Genomic DNA, 17,892 nt, shown 5'->3' on the forward strand with positions numbered 1-17,892 from the left:
ACAAATGCCTAGTGACACGTTTCTCAGAACACATGTTTTTTTTTTTTGGTTTTTCTTCGGTACCGGGAACCGAACTCACGACCTTGCGCTTGTTTCTTCTATTTTATTAAGAACCTCTTGCTAAAACTATTTACATTGAAGGAGTGATTGGGTTTAAGATGGAGATGAGTTCGTTTAACATTAATGGAAGAAAAATGTAGAGGTGTATAGTCAAGGAGAAATTACATGGGCATCCAAAGTGAACGGTGGGAAATTAATTGACTATGTTCTGTGTCATCCAGGACTATATTAATAGAAGTATAGTGAAGAGATCACCAGAGGTGGTAGTTGAAAATTTTTGCTTTTTCTTTGGAAATCATTTGAGGGCTTCTTATGTGTCAGGACTAGGCAGACATTGGTGATCAGCACCGATGCTTTTCATAATTGATCAGAAATGTTTGAAACAGACAGGTGAATGGACAAGTGATTATAAAGCAGCAAGAGAAACCATGAGAGATGTATAATGCTTCATGGAGAAGCTGGAAGGGTAGATGAGGGAGATGGAACAGCCTTTGCAGTGGCTCAGAGGTGAGCTAGGCTGGCACTGAAGGAAGGAAATGTTCAGCGTGGTTGGAGCATGGAGTCGGAGGGTTGCTAAAGTAGAAGTGATGAGGCTGCAAGGGTGAATGATCAGACCACGATGGTGACTTAGGATTTTCAGCGGGGCAGTTGCGCCCACTAATGAGTTTTAAGAAGTGAGGCTCTGTGTCCAGTTTTGCCTTTTGAAAGCATCATTTTCACCTCTCTGCCAAGAAAATGGATAAAAGGGCAAGAGGGTGGAAGGAAAACTTGATAGGAAACATGTTTGAGAGGGATAGCAGGACCAGGAGAGAGACAGCGATGGCCTGAACAGGAGCCATGGGTTAGATGGCTGGGCATGAGAACCCATTAGGAAGAAGAACGGAGACAGGTGATTGTTGAACGTTTGGGCAGGAGAGGGTCAAGGGCGATTCCTGGTTGGGAATTGGATAGGCTCCATCATCTGTAGAGTGTTCGGTTGTGGAGTGAGGAGACAGCAAGCTTTGGCTGGGTACATGCAGAATGTGAGTGCTCGTGGGATGCTGCAGTAGGGGAATCGGAGAGGTACTTCGAGTCCAAAGCTTGGGGAGAGACTGAGTGTTTAGCTTTTGAATCCTGCAAAGGGATGGATTCTTATGCAGTAGGAATAGTCCCAGGGCCCACCCAACATTGGCCGGGCTGCCTTGGAGAGAGGGTGTCCAGTCCTGGATCCTTGCTCTGTGTAACTGTGAGTCCAGAAATTCTAGCAGGCAGGTGCTTACTTGGCAGTGGGTAGGACTTCACATATCTACACATGCCTGGAACTGCAATTAGAAGGTGATAAGCTTCCTGTTATGGGATGCGTTCAAGCAAAGCTTCATGACCACATGTCCTGGGCATACATTAGGTGGGATTGCTGCCATTTGCCCTTTAGATATCACCCTGGTCTGGTCTATTTGCTCCAGTTACTCCAGTGGCCGTTTTTGATGGGATGCAGACATCCAGGCCTCTCTGTTCAGTCCGCTTTCTCTATGCCGCCATCCGTAATTGCTTCCTTTCCAAGCTGCTTGGGTCTGTACTCATCACATCTATCATTCTCCTTTTTTGGAGCTCCAGATCCTTTCCCCTCTGTCTCTATATGAGCTCAACTCCTGGACATGCGTAGCTCTGTCACTTCTTTCCCCTTCTGTCCAGTGGCTGGATGAGGTTGGAGGAAAATCCTTCTGACCTGAGAAATGTGACCTCTGTACTGCATGTGCCTGGCCTACCTGGCCTGCACGTTGGTGCAGGCAGTTTCCCCTGTTGCCTGGTTAACTTTTCCCCCTCCCCCTGCAGCCCACCATCTCTTCTTGCCTGGCAGAGATCGCTTTCTTCTTCCACAGAGAAAATATCAGTTACCAGCTAGGAGCCCCATTCTTTATTCCCGCTCTGGTTTCCCACTTGCTGTCTGAGGCCATCTCTCCTTGGGTCTGAGGCCTTCACTCCTGCAGTCTTCAGGGAGCACTGATTTAACTTGTTAACTGTCCCTTTTCTTTTGTATGCTTAGCTTTGAATGTGCAACTTCATGCATTAAAGAATTGACACAATAGACCTGAGACTGCTGTCCTTAGAAAATCCTGCTGCCAGGGCTGGTCTTGGGTGACTGGGAACCTGGATATGAGGTGTGTTCCCACCATTCCCACGGCCGGTAAGATTGGCTCACTATGACAGGCTCTTTGAACAAACAGTGTGCTTTATGCCTCTGGGAGTTTGGACTGTGAGTATGTGCTCGGCAGAGGCATCAGTGTGACCAGCTGCAGAAAACTTTGGGTACTAATCTCTAATGAGCTTCCCTGGTAGACAGCATGTCACATGTTACCACAGTGTGTTGGAGGAATTTGTTAGGTACAGTGTGTCTGACGCCCTGGAGGAGGCCTCTGGAAGCTTGCACCTTGTTTTTTCCAGACTTGACCCCATGTACCTTTTCCCTTTGCTGATATGCTTTGTGTCTTTTCACAGGAGTGAATTATAGCTCTGTGCTGAGTCCTGTGAAGTCTCCTCGCAAATTGCCGAACCTAGACGAGGTCTTGAGGCCCCCCAAACACCTTCCTACCAGCATTTATATCTGCTCCCAGAATTTATCTCAACAACAGACAAAGCCACACCTCTCCATGAACCTTGGCTTTTTGCCAGTCATTGCTCTTTCCTCTGTTCCAATTCTGAGCCAGATTTCTCGAAGAATTGCCTTTACTCCTGTTTCCTTCTTCCACTCATTCTTCAGCCTACGCCAATCTGGCTTTCACTCCCACCCTCTACTAATCTGTTCATGCCACAGTCTATCTCCACGTCTTTGAGCTAGTTACCATGTGCCTCTCTGCCCCAAGCAGCCTTCGGTTTCTCCCGTTATTCATCCTCAGAGCTCTGATATCTGGATATAGAGGCCTGGGACAGCTCCTTTTGCAGGGGCCTGTGATTCCTGCGGGGAGTGCAGGCAGTCTCAGGGGGACCTCTGCCAGCTATTAGTGCTCTGGAAGGTAGTCCAGAGTCTCTGGGGATAGGAGCCTATGAAAAGCCTTCCAAAGAGCATAGGCTGAGAGCTGCCACCTCACTCAATGCAAATCTTCAGTCCAGCAGAGGCTGTTCTATGGAGACTTGGACTTAAGTGAGAATGGGTTCTGCCTACTTTTCTCTATCTTGATCATTGCTGCCTGTGCCCAGGCTAGTGTGTCTTGGCCCTTGTTTCCTGCAACAGCCAGGATGGTCCTAGCAATCTTTCTGCTTCAGCCTTACCTGTCACCCAGAGCAAAGTTTCAGAGCATCTCAGTGCTTATACATAGAGCCTGGCATTTCAGTGGGGCTTAGTAAGTTTATGTTGAATGAATGTGCGAATGCACGAAGGTGGAAGTGTTAGACTTTATTCAAGGGCCAAGTTAGCAGCCCTGTGAGCCCTTTAGGCAGATAAAGAAACAGAGCTGGGATTTAAAGCCAAAGAGCTGTTGAATTTATGTTAGGTTGGTTTGCTGAAGACTCCACAAGGAGGAGGAGGGTGAGGGACAGGGAAATGAGACCCCTTGCCTTTGTCTAAGGGTCTTGGGAAGAGCAAGAAGGGGGTTGTTGGAAATTACTCAGAATGGGTAGGAGGGAGGCTTCTGGTCACTGGCTCCCAAGTACCTTGCTCAGTAAGTTCCATCCTCATGGGATGGGGAGGAGCCTTTACAAGGGCAGTGGTTCCAGGAATGTGTCTTTGGTGTGACTCTAGCTTTGCACCTCAGTTCATGCATTCATAGAGATGATTATGTCTGCTTTGCAAGCTGATGTAAGTGTCACTGAGATGGGCATGTAAGGTGTATGCACAGCAATCCTTCCTAAAAGCAAGGGGTTCTTTCTTCTTGGGGCTGTAGTGGAGGTAGCGTTAGTCACTGTGGCTGGACCTTAAAAGCCCACAAGGCGAGCACCATGCTTGGCACACATAAAGTGCTCTCCAGCCCCTCGTATGGAGAGAGTCTAGTATATAACAGGTACTCAGTGCCAGTCACCAAGGACATAACTACAGCAGGAATGCTGATTATTTAATGTGGGTGGGTTGACTGGCAAAGTTTCTACCATATGGTTTATACTCAACAAATTGTAGCTGTAGCTCTTGTTTACCTTGCAGTGTAAAAGTGATGTGCTGGAGGGGGGACTTCCTTTTATAGACAGTAGGCAACAAGATTCCTTCAGGCCTTCAGCGGAGCCGTATATGTTCACGTGTCTTGCTTCCACCTTGCAGGGCTATTTTCCCAGCAAAGATACAAGTGGGGACTCACTCTCCTTTTTGGAGAGGGAACATTAAATGTAGGACCAAACCCCGGCCATTTCCGCGGTGGGCTCGGAAGATGCAGCCTTCTGTCATCTTCAAAGCTTCACTTCCTGACCTGGATGCAAACCTTTTCCTTGGGGCCTCACTTGTGTGTTTCCCTTAAATTCTGGCTCATAGCTGTGGCCTTCCTGTGAGCCTTCTCGTTCACATCTGTCATTTTGATTTGAGCATTCAAATCCTTTCAGAACTGCAGGCACCGTTCAGTGTTTCAAGGTCTTCTCCATGCAACACCAGGCTTTTCGTGTGCCTGAGGCGTGGGCACAGAGGTTGTCTCATTTCAATATTCTTTGCGGTTTCTTGTCTCATTCTCCTGCAATCCCAGCGGCAAACGAGGGAGGGGCCAGCATTGAAGCAAACTGCTCAGAGAGCTGGGGTTAGACTTGAATCTTCTGTCTTCTACGTCTGTGCCACTGTGACCTTGAGAAAGGCCCATGAGAGGCCCACCACCCCTGGGTCAAGGGTCTCTGGATCCTAACCTGAAGGATGATTGGACCGTGCAAGTCTCTCCAGTGGTTGCTTTGTGTGGACTCTGTTTCAAGAAATTGTCCTAAGACTAAAGCATCAGAGTGACCGCAAGCTGCTCTCTGTAGCGTGGTCTTCTACATATATGACTGTGGTTTGATAAATTTATCAACAGTTGATGTGGTAAATTGTAAATTCTTCCTTGTCCCCTCTGTGCCTTTGCAGTTCCACAGTGTGGATCCCCTCTGAAGAGGTAAAGTCTCTTTCTCTACCCTTTGAAGTGAGCAAAGATATGTGACTTGTTTTTGCCAATGGGACAGTGAGCAACAGAGCACAGACTGAGGTTTGCAAAATACTTGTCCTGCTTGTTGTCCTGTTCTTGGGATCCCTGCTGCTGACTCCATCTGAGGAAGTCCAGAACAATCTGTGGCTGATGACACGTACAAGGCCCATTTTACCCATTTCTCAGAGGTAACCAGCCAGCCCTAGATGCAGAGTCACTTGGATGAAGTGAAGCTGATCCCAGATACATAATCAAGCCAGGCTGAAATCAGCAGAATTGCCCACCTGGGCCTTGTTCAGAGTGCTGACCCACAGAATCACAGGTAAATGAGTAAGGTTGTTTGAAGCCTCTGAATGTTGAGGGTAATTTGTTACACAGCAGAACCTTACTGACACGGTTGAATTAATGGCCCATGGATTTTTTTTTATCAATCAAGGAGACAAAAAATTAAAAATGGCTTTGCTGCAGGATTTTTCAAAGAGTTAATTCATTATCAAGGACTGTGAACCATCATCAAGTTTATCAGCCTGGAATTGGTACTAAAATTTTCCAGAACATGTGTGACTTCTCAGGTGTGCATTTTGAAGTTTGCAGGGAGTCTTTCGCCTGAGTGTGAGTCCAAATATGTGGACTCACCAAGGATGAGTTGTATCATGTGGACTCTGCCAGGATTAGTTGTATCTGAGAATTCATGATCTAAGAAGTAAGTAATTTAGCTGAAATGTTATCCTGAGCACAGCTCTGGTGGTTGGAGTAATTGACTGAAAACTATAAACTGCTTGGATTCAGCATTGTAAAAGATAATTTCACACATAGTAGCTCTGTAAGGGTATTAAGCCTCAAAAAAGTAAACTGGATTAAGAAGGCCTAGTGAATATGAAACCCTGAATGGGGCATTAATAACCACGAGTGTGGATGAAATTGAGGAACAACAGACTCAAAGACAAGGAGAAGTGAAATAGGATGAGTTCCAATTTAGCTCTAATATTCTGCCCCAGAAGATCTCATCTCATTGCATTAGTAATTTGCAAAAGCACTTGGCATCACACATACACTATCTTGACAAGACTTGCTAACTTCTGTCCATTTTAAAGTAGTTCTACTTCTAGAAATTTCATCTGATGAACTGTGTGTGTGTGTGTGTGTGTGTGTGTGTGTGTTTGTGTTCATGTTCAGGAAATGTATGTACCAGTATATTTATTGTAATTTTTCTTATAGTTGCAAAACACTGGACAGAATGTATATGTCCACCCTGTGGAGTGCTACTGAAGAGGAAGACCCAGATCTGTAAGCATCATGAGTACAATGAAACAATGTCTGATTCATTCATTCATTCAAAAAAATCTAGATATCAAAGTTTGTCTAGTGGTTTATCGGCTTCATAAAAATGACACACATATATTTGTGTATGTGTAGACTTATATATATAGCCACCAAGAGGAAATGCAAGAAATTTCCATTAGTTAATATTAGATGGGTGTTTGCATGCAACAGTAGGAGGAAGAGTTCATTCTATACTCTGATATTTATTTTTCTTGGTATTTTTGGATTATCTTTACAAAAATGTTCTAAGAAGTATTTAAAATATTGCTCTGTTCCATGTTAAGTCCCTTGAAGCACTGTCCCCTTTTCCTGAGTGGATGACTGGATGCTAGCTAATGTTGCTCCCATTCTAAATCCCCAGAGGAGGAGGAGGAAGACTGGGAACATAAAGTTGGGGGTCCCCCTGGATTCCAGCCCTCAGGTGACTGTTTTCTGTTTGGGGTTGCCTCTCATGTTCTGCATTTGGGAGAGGAAGGATACCCATTTTCTCATGGGCAGGTCCAGTGGACTGAACAGGTAGCCCGGTGCCTGACTTGGCTTCAGGCTCTCTGGTTCTGTCCTTGTGTTGTCATCAAGGATGGGGTCCTTAGGAAACTGGACTTTTCCAAGTACTGGAATGGTGTGGATGTGGGCATGGCAGTTCCTCATCATGGAGGTGGGCACAGCTATGGCAGGCTGGGGAGAGGCTCTCAGCAAGGGCACAGGTCTTGGCAGGTGCTTTCTGAGGAATTTCGTGTGGAGATTCTCCAAGGCCTTGAATTTTAATTGAGGGAAAATTGTGCAGACCAAGAAGCTGAGGAGAGGTGTAGAGGCAGGGAGTGTGAAAGGGAGTGGGAAAGCCCCACAGTTCCATTAAGCAAAAACAGAGAAAATAAGGGTTGAAAAATAATCGGGGGCGGGGAAAGATATGAGGGAAGAGGTCAAGAGCGAGATATGGAGGAAGCACCCGGCTGAGTTCTGTAGTGGTTCGACAGAGTTCTGTAGTGGTTCGACAGGCAGAGCAGCGCGTCTTGCTGGTCCCATCACTTTAAGTGGATTTATTTTGGTGGGAATTGGTATTTTAGTTAGTGAGATATGTGGGCCTACTTTGTTGTATTTCGTGGTAGAATTTTCTGCAGTGATTCTCAGGGTGAGAGGGACCTTGCAAATATCTGATTCAAAGCCTGTGTTTTACAAGTGATCGAGTTAGTGTCCAAAGAAGGTGAGTGGCTCTCTCAAGGTCACACAGGAAGGAACCAGTGCGGCCAGGCCAGGCCAGGACCTCCAGGTACCTGATGCCCACCTCTCTTTTTGCTGTTTTACATGATAATAGCTGTGTGCCTAGTGGTTGTGGCAGTCCCTTGTTGACATTTCTAATACAAGAGGGCAATGTGAATGGTGAGGCCATAAGAGGTTGTTGGGCTGGGTTAGGACAGGCAAAGTAAGAGGATCCAGCTTGACTGGGCATGCAGGTGGAGCAGCAGAAAGTGCTGATACCCAGTTGCACATGAGGTAGCTCTGTAGCTGGGGACAGACCCAGGTGTGGTCAGGGTGCAGAGGACTCTTAGATGACAATAACAACAACTTGTCTGTGGAGGGGTCTCCCTGGGCTCTGTACAAAGACCTTCAGGTAGTTCATCTCACTCAGTCCTCACAGTGGTCCTGTGGGATAGATGCTACTTTCAGGTTACAAGTGAGGAAAGTAAGGCTCAGAGAGACACAGCGGCCTGCCTAGGGCTACAAGGTTGATGTCTGCTACCCACCTCTGTTCTTGTCGGGAAGCAAGGGCTCAGGTCTGCCTGACTCCAGTGCCTGTGCTAAGCTGTGTCATTTGTTCCTGTGGCCCAGCTAAATCAGGGTGGCTTACCGCTTCCTGCTATGGATTTTGGAGCATTGCCCTTGGGATGGGGCTGCCTGTGCCAAATGCTATATGTCAGAAGCTCTTGTGAGTGCTGGACTCCACTCTGCCTTATCCAGGGAACTGAAGCCACAGACAGTCTCTCCAGAGCTGCCCATGGGCCAGGCCTGTGCTCAGAACACCACTCCTGACTTTGCTGAATCCTCACCATTGTCACCTTCGATTTATTGACAAGGAAGCATGGGCTCAGAGAAGTTGAAGGACTCCAGGCCACCTAGCTTGGGAGGGCGGGGCTCAGGAGTTGGATCTGGCAGTGGGTGGAGCTTGGAAAGGCCTCCTGCAGGCGGTTTTGTGTTTCTGGTATCTCCTGTGTGGCGGGCTTTAGGAGCCTTTTCAATGGCAGCCAAGTGTAATATTCCAGACCCACTTATGGACGCCACTTGACATTCTTAGAAATCTGGGTGTGTGGGTATGGTGGGGGGGCAGGGTTGCCAAAGTTTGCCTGCTAGTGAATGGAGCTGCTTCAGTCCCCCAAAGGAGCCTGGGGAAGAGGGGTTAGGAGGAGATTCTCCCAGTCTCCTTTGGAGCTGGCCACCTTTGAGAAGAAAAACCAGGGCTCTGCTGGCAGCTCATCCACAAGCTGTCTGTCAGACCCTTCCCTCTACCTTCCTGTTCTCTGCAGCTTGCTAGCAGGAGTCAGCTAACTTTTCTGTAAACAAGGAAATGGCAAATATTTCAGGTCTGCAGTTTGTATGGTCTCTATCACAACTATCAACTCTGCTTTTGCAGCCCAAAGTAGCTGTAGATAATTCAGAAATGAATAGGCATGGCTGTACTCCAGTAAAGCTTTATTTACAAATAGGCTGAAGGCCATAGGTGGCCCATAGGCCATAATTTGCTGACCTTTGTACTGGACAAAGAACAGTGGGCTCTTGGGGGTCAAGAGACTTTGGTCACAGTCCTTACACTATCCCTCACTTACTGTGGCACCCCTGGTATGCAGATTCACTCACTGGGGCTCTAGTTTCCTCTTCTTGGAGGAGGTAAGACTGATTCTAAAGGGTAGTCAGGAGAGGGCTTGGGTGACATTCTGGGGACTCTAAGTGGGTCTGGGAAGAGGTCAAGAGATAGGAATGGCATGGATCATTAGCAGAGAGTTGGCTTTGTGTCCAGAGTCTGGTGTCAGTTCTCATGCTAGATACTAGCGGGTACTGAGCAAGGCCTGTCTGGGGCCTCAGCGAAGCACTTTAGGGCTGTGGGGCCCGGGGGAAGGGCAGGGAGAAATGTCTTCTGTGGGCAGAATGAAAACACAACAGCCATGGGGAATTCAGAAGCAGCTAGAGATGTAAACATTAACGTACGCAGCCTCATGAATTCTAACTCTGGAAATAAATTTCATTAAGACAATGAGATCAAGTGCAGACTGGTTGAGGAGCAAGGAGTGGACAGAACTGAGAGTGTGGGTGTGTCTGGACATGTTGCAGAGTGTCGTGTGCATGTGTGTGTGTGTGCATGCATGTGTAGCATTGATGAACGGTCTGTATTAACATCTTCATTAATTTTCTGGAAGTAGGAGTAAGCTGCATGGTAACGGAGTCTGAGGCTACTGATAACTCAGGCCATTTGGTAGCCTTAGATAAGAGATGTTGCTTGGGAAGGCCAGAGTCAGTAAAAAGGATTCAATTATTTATTGCAGTTATTTATTGACAACTGCTATGTACGAGGCCCTTTTCTAGGCACTGGGGATATAGGATTGAAGGAGACAGTCTTTGTTTTTATAAATCCTGGGGAGATACTTTCACAGCAGATCTCGGGAGGGTTGGAGATGAAAGGGAACTAGAATCTGGAATTTAGGCCAGATACCGCAGAAGGAATCATAAAATTAGGAATTCTAACTCCTTCTTCATTATTTGTGAAGGAGCTAGGCTGCAGCTGCTCAGGTCAGCAGGGGCAACAGGTGACTAAATAGCAGATAATTTCTGTTGGGCAATGAAAAGCAGGAGAGTAAAACTTCAGCTACCCAGAATCTTTGGGACATGAGAGTAGCTTAATAGCTGAGTTTCCAAATTGGCTATAGACTTAAGTACCCAAATGATTATTATTATTTTTTTTAAAAACTTCTACTATTTTAAACATTTGCCTGGCCAAGAAATAATTACCATCCTCTGTTCAGAGAGAAGGCTTTCTAAAATTTATTCCGTGTGACTCTGTCTTCTGCAACACAGAAGATCAGACGCAATTCAGATGCCTCAAGGTCAGAATCAGGAAACGTACACAGAGACACACACGGAAACACACACAGACACACGCACACACTGGCATGCTTTATTGCAGTATGTCCTCAGGGGCTGTGTGATATCTTTGCCCTTGCTCTCAGTGGCCTCTGATTATTGTATTTTTTTGAGATCTTGTGTTTGCTTTGAATAGTCTTTCTGCTTGCTTCCTTGCCAACAGCGTGTCTCGCTATGGCAATCCTTTTCTTCTTTATTAGTTTTTATTTTATTTGTTTGTTTACATTGAGCAAAAAGTTTATATTCATGCAGAAAATTCTGAAAACTGAAGCCTGGAAGAAGAAACTTATTACCCATAGTTCTACCACCCAGAGACCTTTAGTGTGAATATTTTGACTCATATCCTGAGCATCCCTTGGTGCCCTTTTTGTATCATAATGGGGCCAGAGTGTACATACTGCACAATCTTATTATGATATTATGAACATAATATCATGAACATCTGTTTAAAATGTGTTTCTCCACTATTTCTTTATGCATGTGCAAATGTTTTTGTAAAAACTTTCTAACAGAAGTGTTGAAATGTGTATTAAAGCATAAAGAATTGAATAATGACATCCATGTGTTTACTACCCAGGTCCAACAGTTACCAGTATTATGCTATTCAAGCTGTATCTTATTCACCTCCCATTGTCTTTTCTGCAGTATTTTAAGATTAAAACCCCAGACACAGCATTTCAATTGCAAATTCTTCAGAAGATATTTCTGACACAGTATCCTTAAGCAGGGGGTGCAATTCCCTGTTTACAGACAATTTTGGTAGTCCAAGCTGGGGTGGTGGTGGTGGTAGAAGTTGCTATTTGCATCTGACAGGTAGAGGCCTGGAATGCTGCTACATATCCTATAATGCACAAGCTACTCTTCCACGAGAAAGGATTATCCGGTTCCAAATGTCACCAGCGCCTATGTTAAGAGACTCTTGATTCTAACAGATTGGGTCTTCAAAAGGTAGAAATGGAGTTCTGTTATCACAGCCAACAAAACAGGTCACCAATTTCTCTTTAATATCTCAATTTTATTTATGAATGTTTACAGTCCTTTTTGTCATTTTTAATTGACACAATAGGTGTACATAGAGTGCACACTATGATAATTTAATAAATGTATACAACGTGGAAAGATCAAATTAGGGCAATTAGCATTTCCATCTCATTATTTCTTTTTGTTCGGAGCCTTCATATTCCTCTCTTGTAGTTCATTGCTGTAAACTATAATCACCATATTGTGCTGTATTGTCCTAGAGTTTATTCCTTCTAGACTGTATTTGGTACTGTTGCCTAACCTCTATTTGCCCTCTTCCTCACCTTCCTAGCCTCCAGTAATCACTGTTTTACTCTCTTCCTTTTTGATAACTTCTCAAATAAAAGATAGCTAGTTTGCATCAGTATCCAGTAAGGTCTTTTCAGTGTCTTTTGATCTACATAGTTCTCCCTTCTCTTTTCTTCATGGCATTTGTTTGTGAGGATGCTGGGTCATGTGTTTTGTAGATTTCCCCATAAATCGGAGTTAGCCTACTATACCTTTATGGTATTGTTTATCCCGTCTCTCTCTTCCTGTTTCCTGAAAGTCAAAGTTAAGACTGATCACGTGTTTTGTAGGATCAGGCGTTGGCAGCCCAGTTTACCCTTTATCAACATCCCCACCAACCTTTTGTGTAATGCCAGTGACCAGCATCTCCGTCCTTACCTGTGAAGGTGTGAGCAATGCTAATTCTTGTGTCCTGCACCAGATCTACTGAGTCAGAAACTCTGGAATTGGCCTGGCAGTTTGAGTCCCATCCAGCCCTCCAGGTTATGCTGATGCCCATTAGCATCTCAGAGCCAGTGCCCTAGAGGTCCTCACAGCTGCTGCTGGACATTGTCCATGCTGCTTATTATGTGAGGGATGCAGAGTGCTATTTCTTTCATCTCTTTCTCACGCAAGTTGTAACTTTTGTATGAAGAAGAATTTTCCTTCAGTCTTAAGTTTTGGCTTACCCTAAAATATATAATCTTTATAGGGAAGACAGGATAAATGCTTGATTTATTTCCCTTATTATTTTTCTATTTTTATTGAGACATAATTCACCCATGATAAAATGCACAAATTTTAAATGTACAGCCAAATGAATTTTACATATGTATATACCCAGCCAAGCACCATCCAGACCAAAGTGTAAAACGTTTCCAGAGCCCTCTCTCTCTGCCTGCTTCCGGCCAGGGCCCCTCTTTCTCCCCAGGGCAAACAGTTGTATTTAAACTATATTCATGCTTTGGCTTTCTGTAGTTTATTTTTTATGTAATCAAAATAGGAATTTGTTTTATTCATGGTTTCTGGACTTGGTTTCATGTTAAGAATTTCATTATTCAATCCAAGATGATAAAATACCATATGTGTGTAATATATACAATAGTATATATATATATGTTTCAGATGATCAGCTAATTACCACAGTGTCATTTATCATTTCCTTTCTATCCATATTACTGATTTGAATTGTGTCTTTTAGCTTATAGTAAATTTTCTTATAAACTTGTGCTTGATCTGTGTATTTCATTGTTACATTTGTTTTTCTCTGACTGTGCTTCCTTGTTATAATATGTTTTATTATTTGTCAGGGCAGATCACCCCAAATCCTTGGCGCAATCCTATTTTCAAGTCTTTTATTTATTTGTATTGGCTGTTCAGAATCTTTGTTTATTTTTTAATAATTCGTTTTAAAAATTTTGTCAGTATATGTTTGCAGTACATACTGTTTATGCTCATCATGATGAGTTGGTACATACACATAACACATCTTAATATTTTTCAGGTTTTTTCCTGGCCTTTTACGCTGAGTTTATTCTTCCAGGTGAATTTTGTACTCATGTTGCTAAGGATAATAAATTGGGATTTTTTTTCATTGACATTACTCCACAATGTCATAAAACTGGATATTGCAGATTATCCAAGAACAACATATTCAGTGGACTCATGAATTCATTTTTTGTCCTCCAGTAAACTCTCCAGAGATGTGAATGATTTTGTAAAATGTATTCTAAACTGTTTTTTCCTTTTTTTTCTTCTGAGAAACATCTTTTCTCACACAGTTATGGTTGGTGTTAAAAAACCACTACTGATTTTGGTTTTCTTTTTAATTCAAATTTTACTGAAGCCTTTTTTCCCTGTTAGTTTTTCCCTTGATTCTTTCGAGTTTTTCAAGTATGTAAGCATCTGCAATCATACTTTTGCTATCTTTCTTCTAGAATGTACTACTCATACTAGTCTTCTAGCCAAATTACCATTACTCAAGACACAAGGTTAAGTGGCAGTGGCATCAAATGGGCATCCTCAGTTTCCCTTTTTCTGATGGGGTCATCACTATGGCTTCTGCCTTAAGTACTGTGCTGATTTTTTTGCGATGTGGTAATGGGGAGTGTGCATATTAATTTCTCATTGAATTAAGCAAGAGTTCTATTTTAATTCATCAAGCCTCTGTTTTTCTTATTAACTCAGGCATAGATGAAGGATGTGATTAAATACTTTTTGCTGTCTATTGAATCAACCATAAAATGCTTGTTTTTAAATATATTCATATGATTATTATGGATTTGAGGCAGAACCCTATTAGAACTTGTACGTACGTTACCTTAAAAAATATTTTTCTAGGTTCTTTTGTTAAGTTCTTAGTAAGGATTTTTGTTCTTATTCGTAAGTTAGGTTGAGTTGTCAGTCCTTTTTCCTGATCTTCATCAAATTCTGTTACCAATATTATGCCAGCTTTGTCTGAAAAGTAAAAACTTGTCTAATTAAATCACCTCTGAACCCATCTAGGCCTGAGTGTTTCTTTGAGGGAATCATTCTTTGATGAGAAAGAAGTTTTTTGTTTAAAATATAGTATGTTATTTCAAAACACCCTTAACTTTCACTAGAAGAAATTCTGTTTTATTTAGTCATCTTCTCATAAATTATAAAAATACCGTATAATTATCTGGAAGTGAAACCAGTATAAAAGCCATTCTATTGCCTGTAATCCCAGCACTCTGGGAGGCTGAGACAGGATTGTAAATTTTTTTCCTGTTTTTTTGAGATGGAGTCTTGCTATGTAGTTCAGGTCAGTGTTGAACTCACTATGTAGCCCAAGCTGGCCTCAAACTCACGGTGATCCTCTTCCCTCAGCGTCCTGCCTGCTGGGATTGCAGCCAATGTCCAATGTCCAATCTTCCCGCCAATGTCGAGCAGGAAGATTGTAAATTGAAGTCCTGCTTGGGCCTTCAGCTGCAGCTCAGCACTAGGTGACTGTCACCTTGTAGGACTTTTTAAAAAGAAAAGTTAGGGCTGGGAATCTAGCTCAGCGGCACAAGTGCCTGCCTGGCAAGTGTGGGGTCCTGAGTTCGATTCCCAGCACCAAAAAAATCAGTCAATCAATCAATCAGTCAATCAATCAATAAATGAAAAGAAAAGCTAGGTTGGGCGTAGTTCTGCTAGAGTCCCAGGTACTTGGGAGGTTTAGGCAAGAAGATCGCAAGTTGTAGGCCAGCCTGGGCAACTTAGTGACACCTGTCTGAAAATTTAAGAGGGGGTTGGGGATGTAGCTCAATGGTAGAGTACCACCGGGTTTGATCTCCAGCACCACACACACACACACACACACACACACACACACACACACACACACACAAATAAACAAGCCATCCTACTATCAGAGCGCAGCAGTACTGCACAGCAGGCTGGGGATGGAAGTGTTATTCTCCATATTTCCATGAACAGGGTTGAGCCTGTCCCAGCACAGACCACAGGACATGTGTGGTGCTAATTGTGGAGCCAGGTCAGGACTCAGCATAAAGCCTGATGAGAAGCTGTGAAGGGTGGATGGGTGTTATTGTGTGACTGGGGGTGCTCAGGACCCTGGGAGCACTTGTCAGTGACCCGAGGTGCTGACTCAGCAATAGGGCAAAAGACAGCCGTTTTGGGCTAATGCCCTTGGTGTGTTTCCACCTGTGTCCCAGCATGTGGCCCTGGCCAGCCTGGGGTAGGGGGAAGGGCAGGACCTACCTTGATTTGTACCCAGGTGTTTGGAAAGTTGTCTCTGTGCCAATTACTAAGGACTTGCTTTTATTATACTTTGGCTTATTTCAGAGTTCTTCTCTATTTTATTGATTTTTGAAAAAGATATTACTTTTAGCATCATGCGCACCTTTTTCTTTCTTGAGAGTCCTCCTTATTTCACCAAATCTTGTTATATTCTCATTTTGGGCCTCATCTTTCCTGATAAATCCTTTTTTTTTTTTTTTTTTTTTAGAGGTATGTACCTCCAGAGTCTCTTGCTGCTGTTCCCTTTTTTGTTGCAATTTATAAAAAAGCCCTTTTAGCTTTTTATCATTATTCCTCGGGGTGAGATGTATTGAGATGCAGTAGGGGTGGTTCTGTTATTCTCCATTGTGGTAGTTGAATGTTCTCTTGAGCCCTGTGGCTCTTGTGTAGGTCCATAGGTCTGGTTTTTAAACAGTTCTTGCATTGGTATATGGACTTTTTTCCTGTTCTTTCTGGTATACTGTATGCTAGTAATGGGAGGTAGGGTAAGGGAGAAAGCAGTACGTTTCAGTGTTTTCTACTTTATCTGCCTAATTTTCTGGCATTAACCCTTTCTGGCTCAGTGAACTATAGCTCTGATGGTTCTGCAGGCCCATGTGGCTCAATTTGTGAGTGACGTTGCATTTTAGGAGCACAAAGTTAAAAAGACATAGCTGCTTGCTCACATCGAAGAATACTGATGGTAATCCAGATACATAGTGCACAACTTTCTTGCCTTTTTCTTCTTGTCTTTGCCTACATGTACAACCTTTGCTGCACAGACCAGTTAGATTTTTTTTGGCCCAAAGTGCATTTCTCTTATCTCCAACCTCTTTGTTTCCTTCTTTTTCTCAATATCTTCATGGTTCTGTGTTGCAGAATCCCTACCAAAGAAGTCTTTAGAGTGAACAGAGGAGAAGTAGAGGCGGAGGAGAAGTGGGGCAGCTGTATTCAGCTTTGTGTGGTGAGCAGAGGAAAGAGGCAGTTGGCAAAGAATCATACCTTAGTCACTTCCCATCAGAGAGATGACGGGTCTGCAAGGGCACAGCAGGCAGAGCTCAGCGAGCATCCTGGACAGCACAAATTAGAAAAGAGCGCTCCCTTGTGGCAGCTGCAGCCTCTCAGGCCGTGTGTGTGGAGAGGGACCTCTCGCTCTGTGGCTGTGGTCCCCTTTTCAGCGAGGATTAGGAGACACACAGGGAGTGCTCTCCTGACACAGGGCATCAGAATTCTGTCTCCCTCCTTATGCAGTGAACATCAAAGCCTCCTAGCAATGCTAGAGAAGCCATCTCTGCCTTCGTCTCCATATCTTTCCCCTTGACCAGTGTCAGGGCCTAAAACTAAAGCTGCAGTCACTCACTGACTTAATTTGTGAATGACCTGGCACTGCATAGGGCTGGATGAGAGTGGATAAAGTAAGCAGGATCTTCATGGAAGTCCTCATGGGGCTCACAGCTTTGTAGGACAGATAGGAGATAGTGCTGAACATACATATTCACACATGTGCATGAACACACAGATGACCTATATACATATATGTATATATGAATGTACATGTATAAATTTAAGATTGTGGGGAAAGGAGTTTATCTTGATATGTATGTAGTTTGAAAATGAATCAGGGTCCCTGTCCTAGACTTACAGCAGGAGGAGCGGTAGAGGAGAGACACAGATGCCCCATTTTCATCGAAGCCTGTGGCCCCAGGCAGGCTTGAATTTCAGAGGGTGTTCACAAGGGTGGCCTGCAATCTGAGTTTTGGTTTTCTTTCAAATGTGCTAGTAGTCAGTGAAGCCCAAGGCTTGAACTCTTGTGGCCTTAAAGCCCAGATCCTTGTATCCAATGGATTGGTAAAAATGAGGAGTCTGGGGCAGCCCTATGTCCCTTCTTGGTATTAGAGGAGTCTTTTTGTGTATCTGAAATTTCTTCTTTGGTGCTGAATCCAATGGGGGTGCCTTTTGCCTTCCAACCTCTCTGCCTGGCTATTTGGAGCCCCCATGGATGCTTGTCCTGGGTCAGGCAGGAAGAGTTAGTCCATGACCCTAAGAATGTCAAGAGCAACAAGTGCCTGATTTCTTGTAGGAATGTGAATCTTCCCAAGCTTCTCATCCTGTAACCTGGGATGAAATAGATGTAACCCTTATTCAGGACACAAGTGTGATCAGTCAGCAGCTGGTTGTTTTTCACCTTCCTTATAAAATTCCTCTAGGGGCTGGGGATTTAGCTCAGTGGCAAAGCGCCTGCCTGGCAAGCGCAAGGTCGTGAGTTCGGTTCCCGGTACCGGAGAAAAAC

The sequence above is a fragment of the Chinchilla lanigera genome, unplaced genomic scaffold (genome assembly GCF_000276665.1).
Source record: "Chinchilla lanigera isolate Chin_1 unplaced genomic scaffold, ChiLan1.0 scaffold00044, whole genome shotgun sequence".
Classification (NCBI taxonomy): Eukaryota; Metazoa; Chordata; class Mammalia; order Rodentia; family Chinchillidae; genus Chinchilla; species Chinchilla lanigera.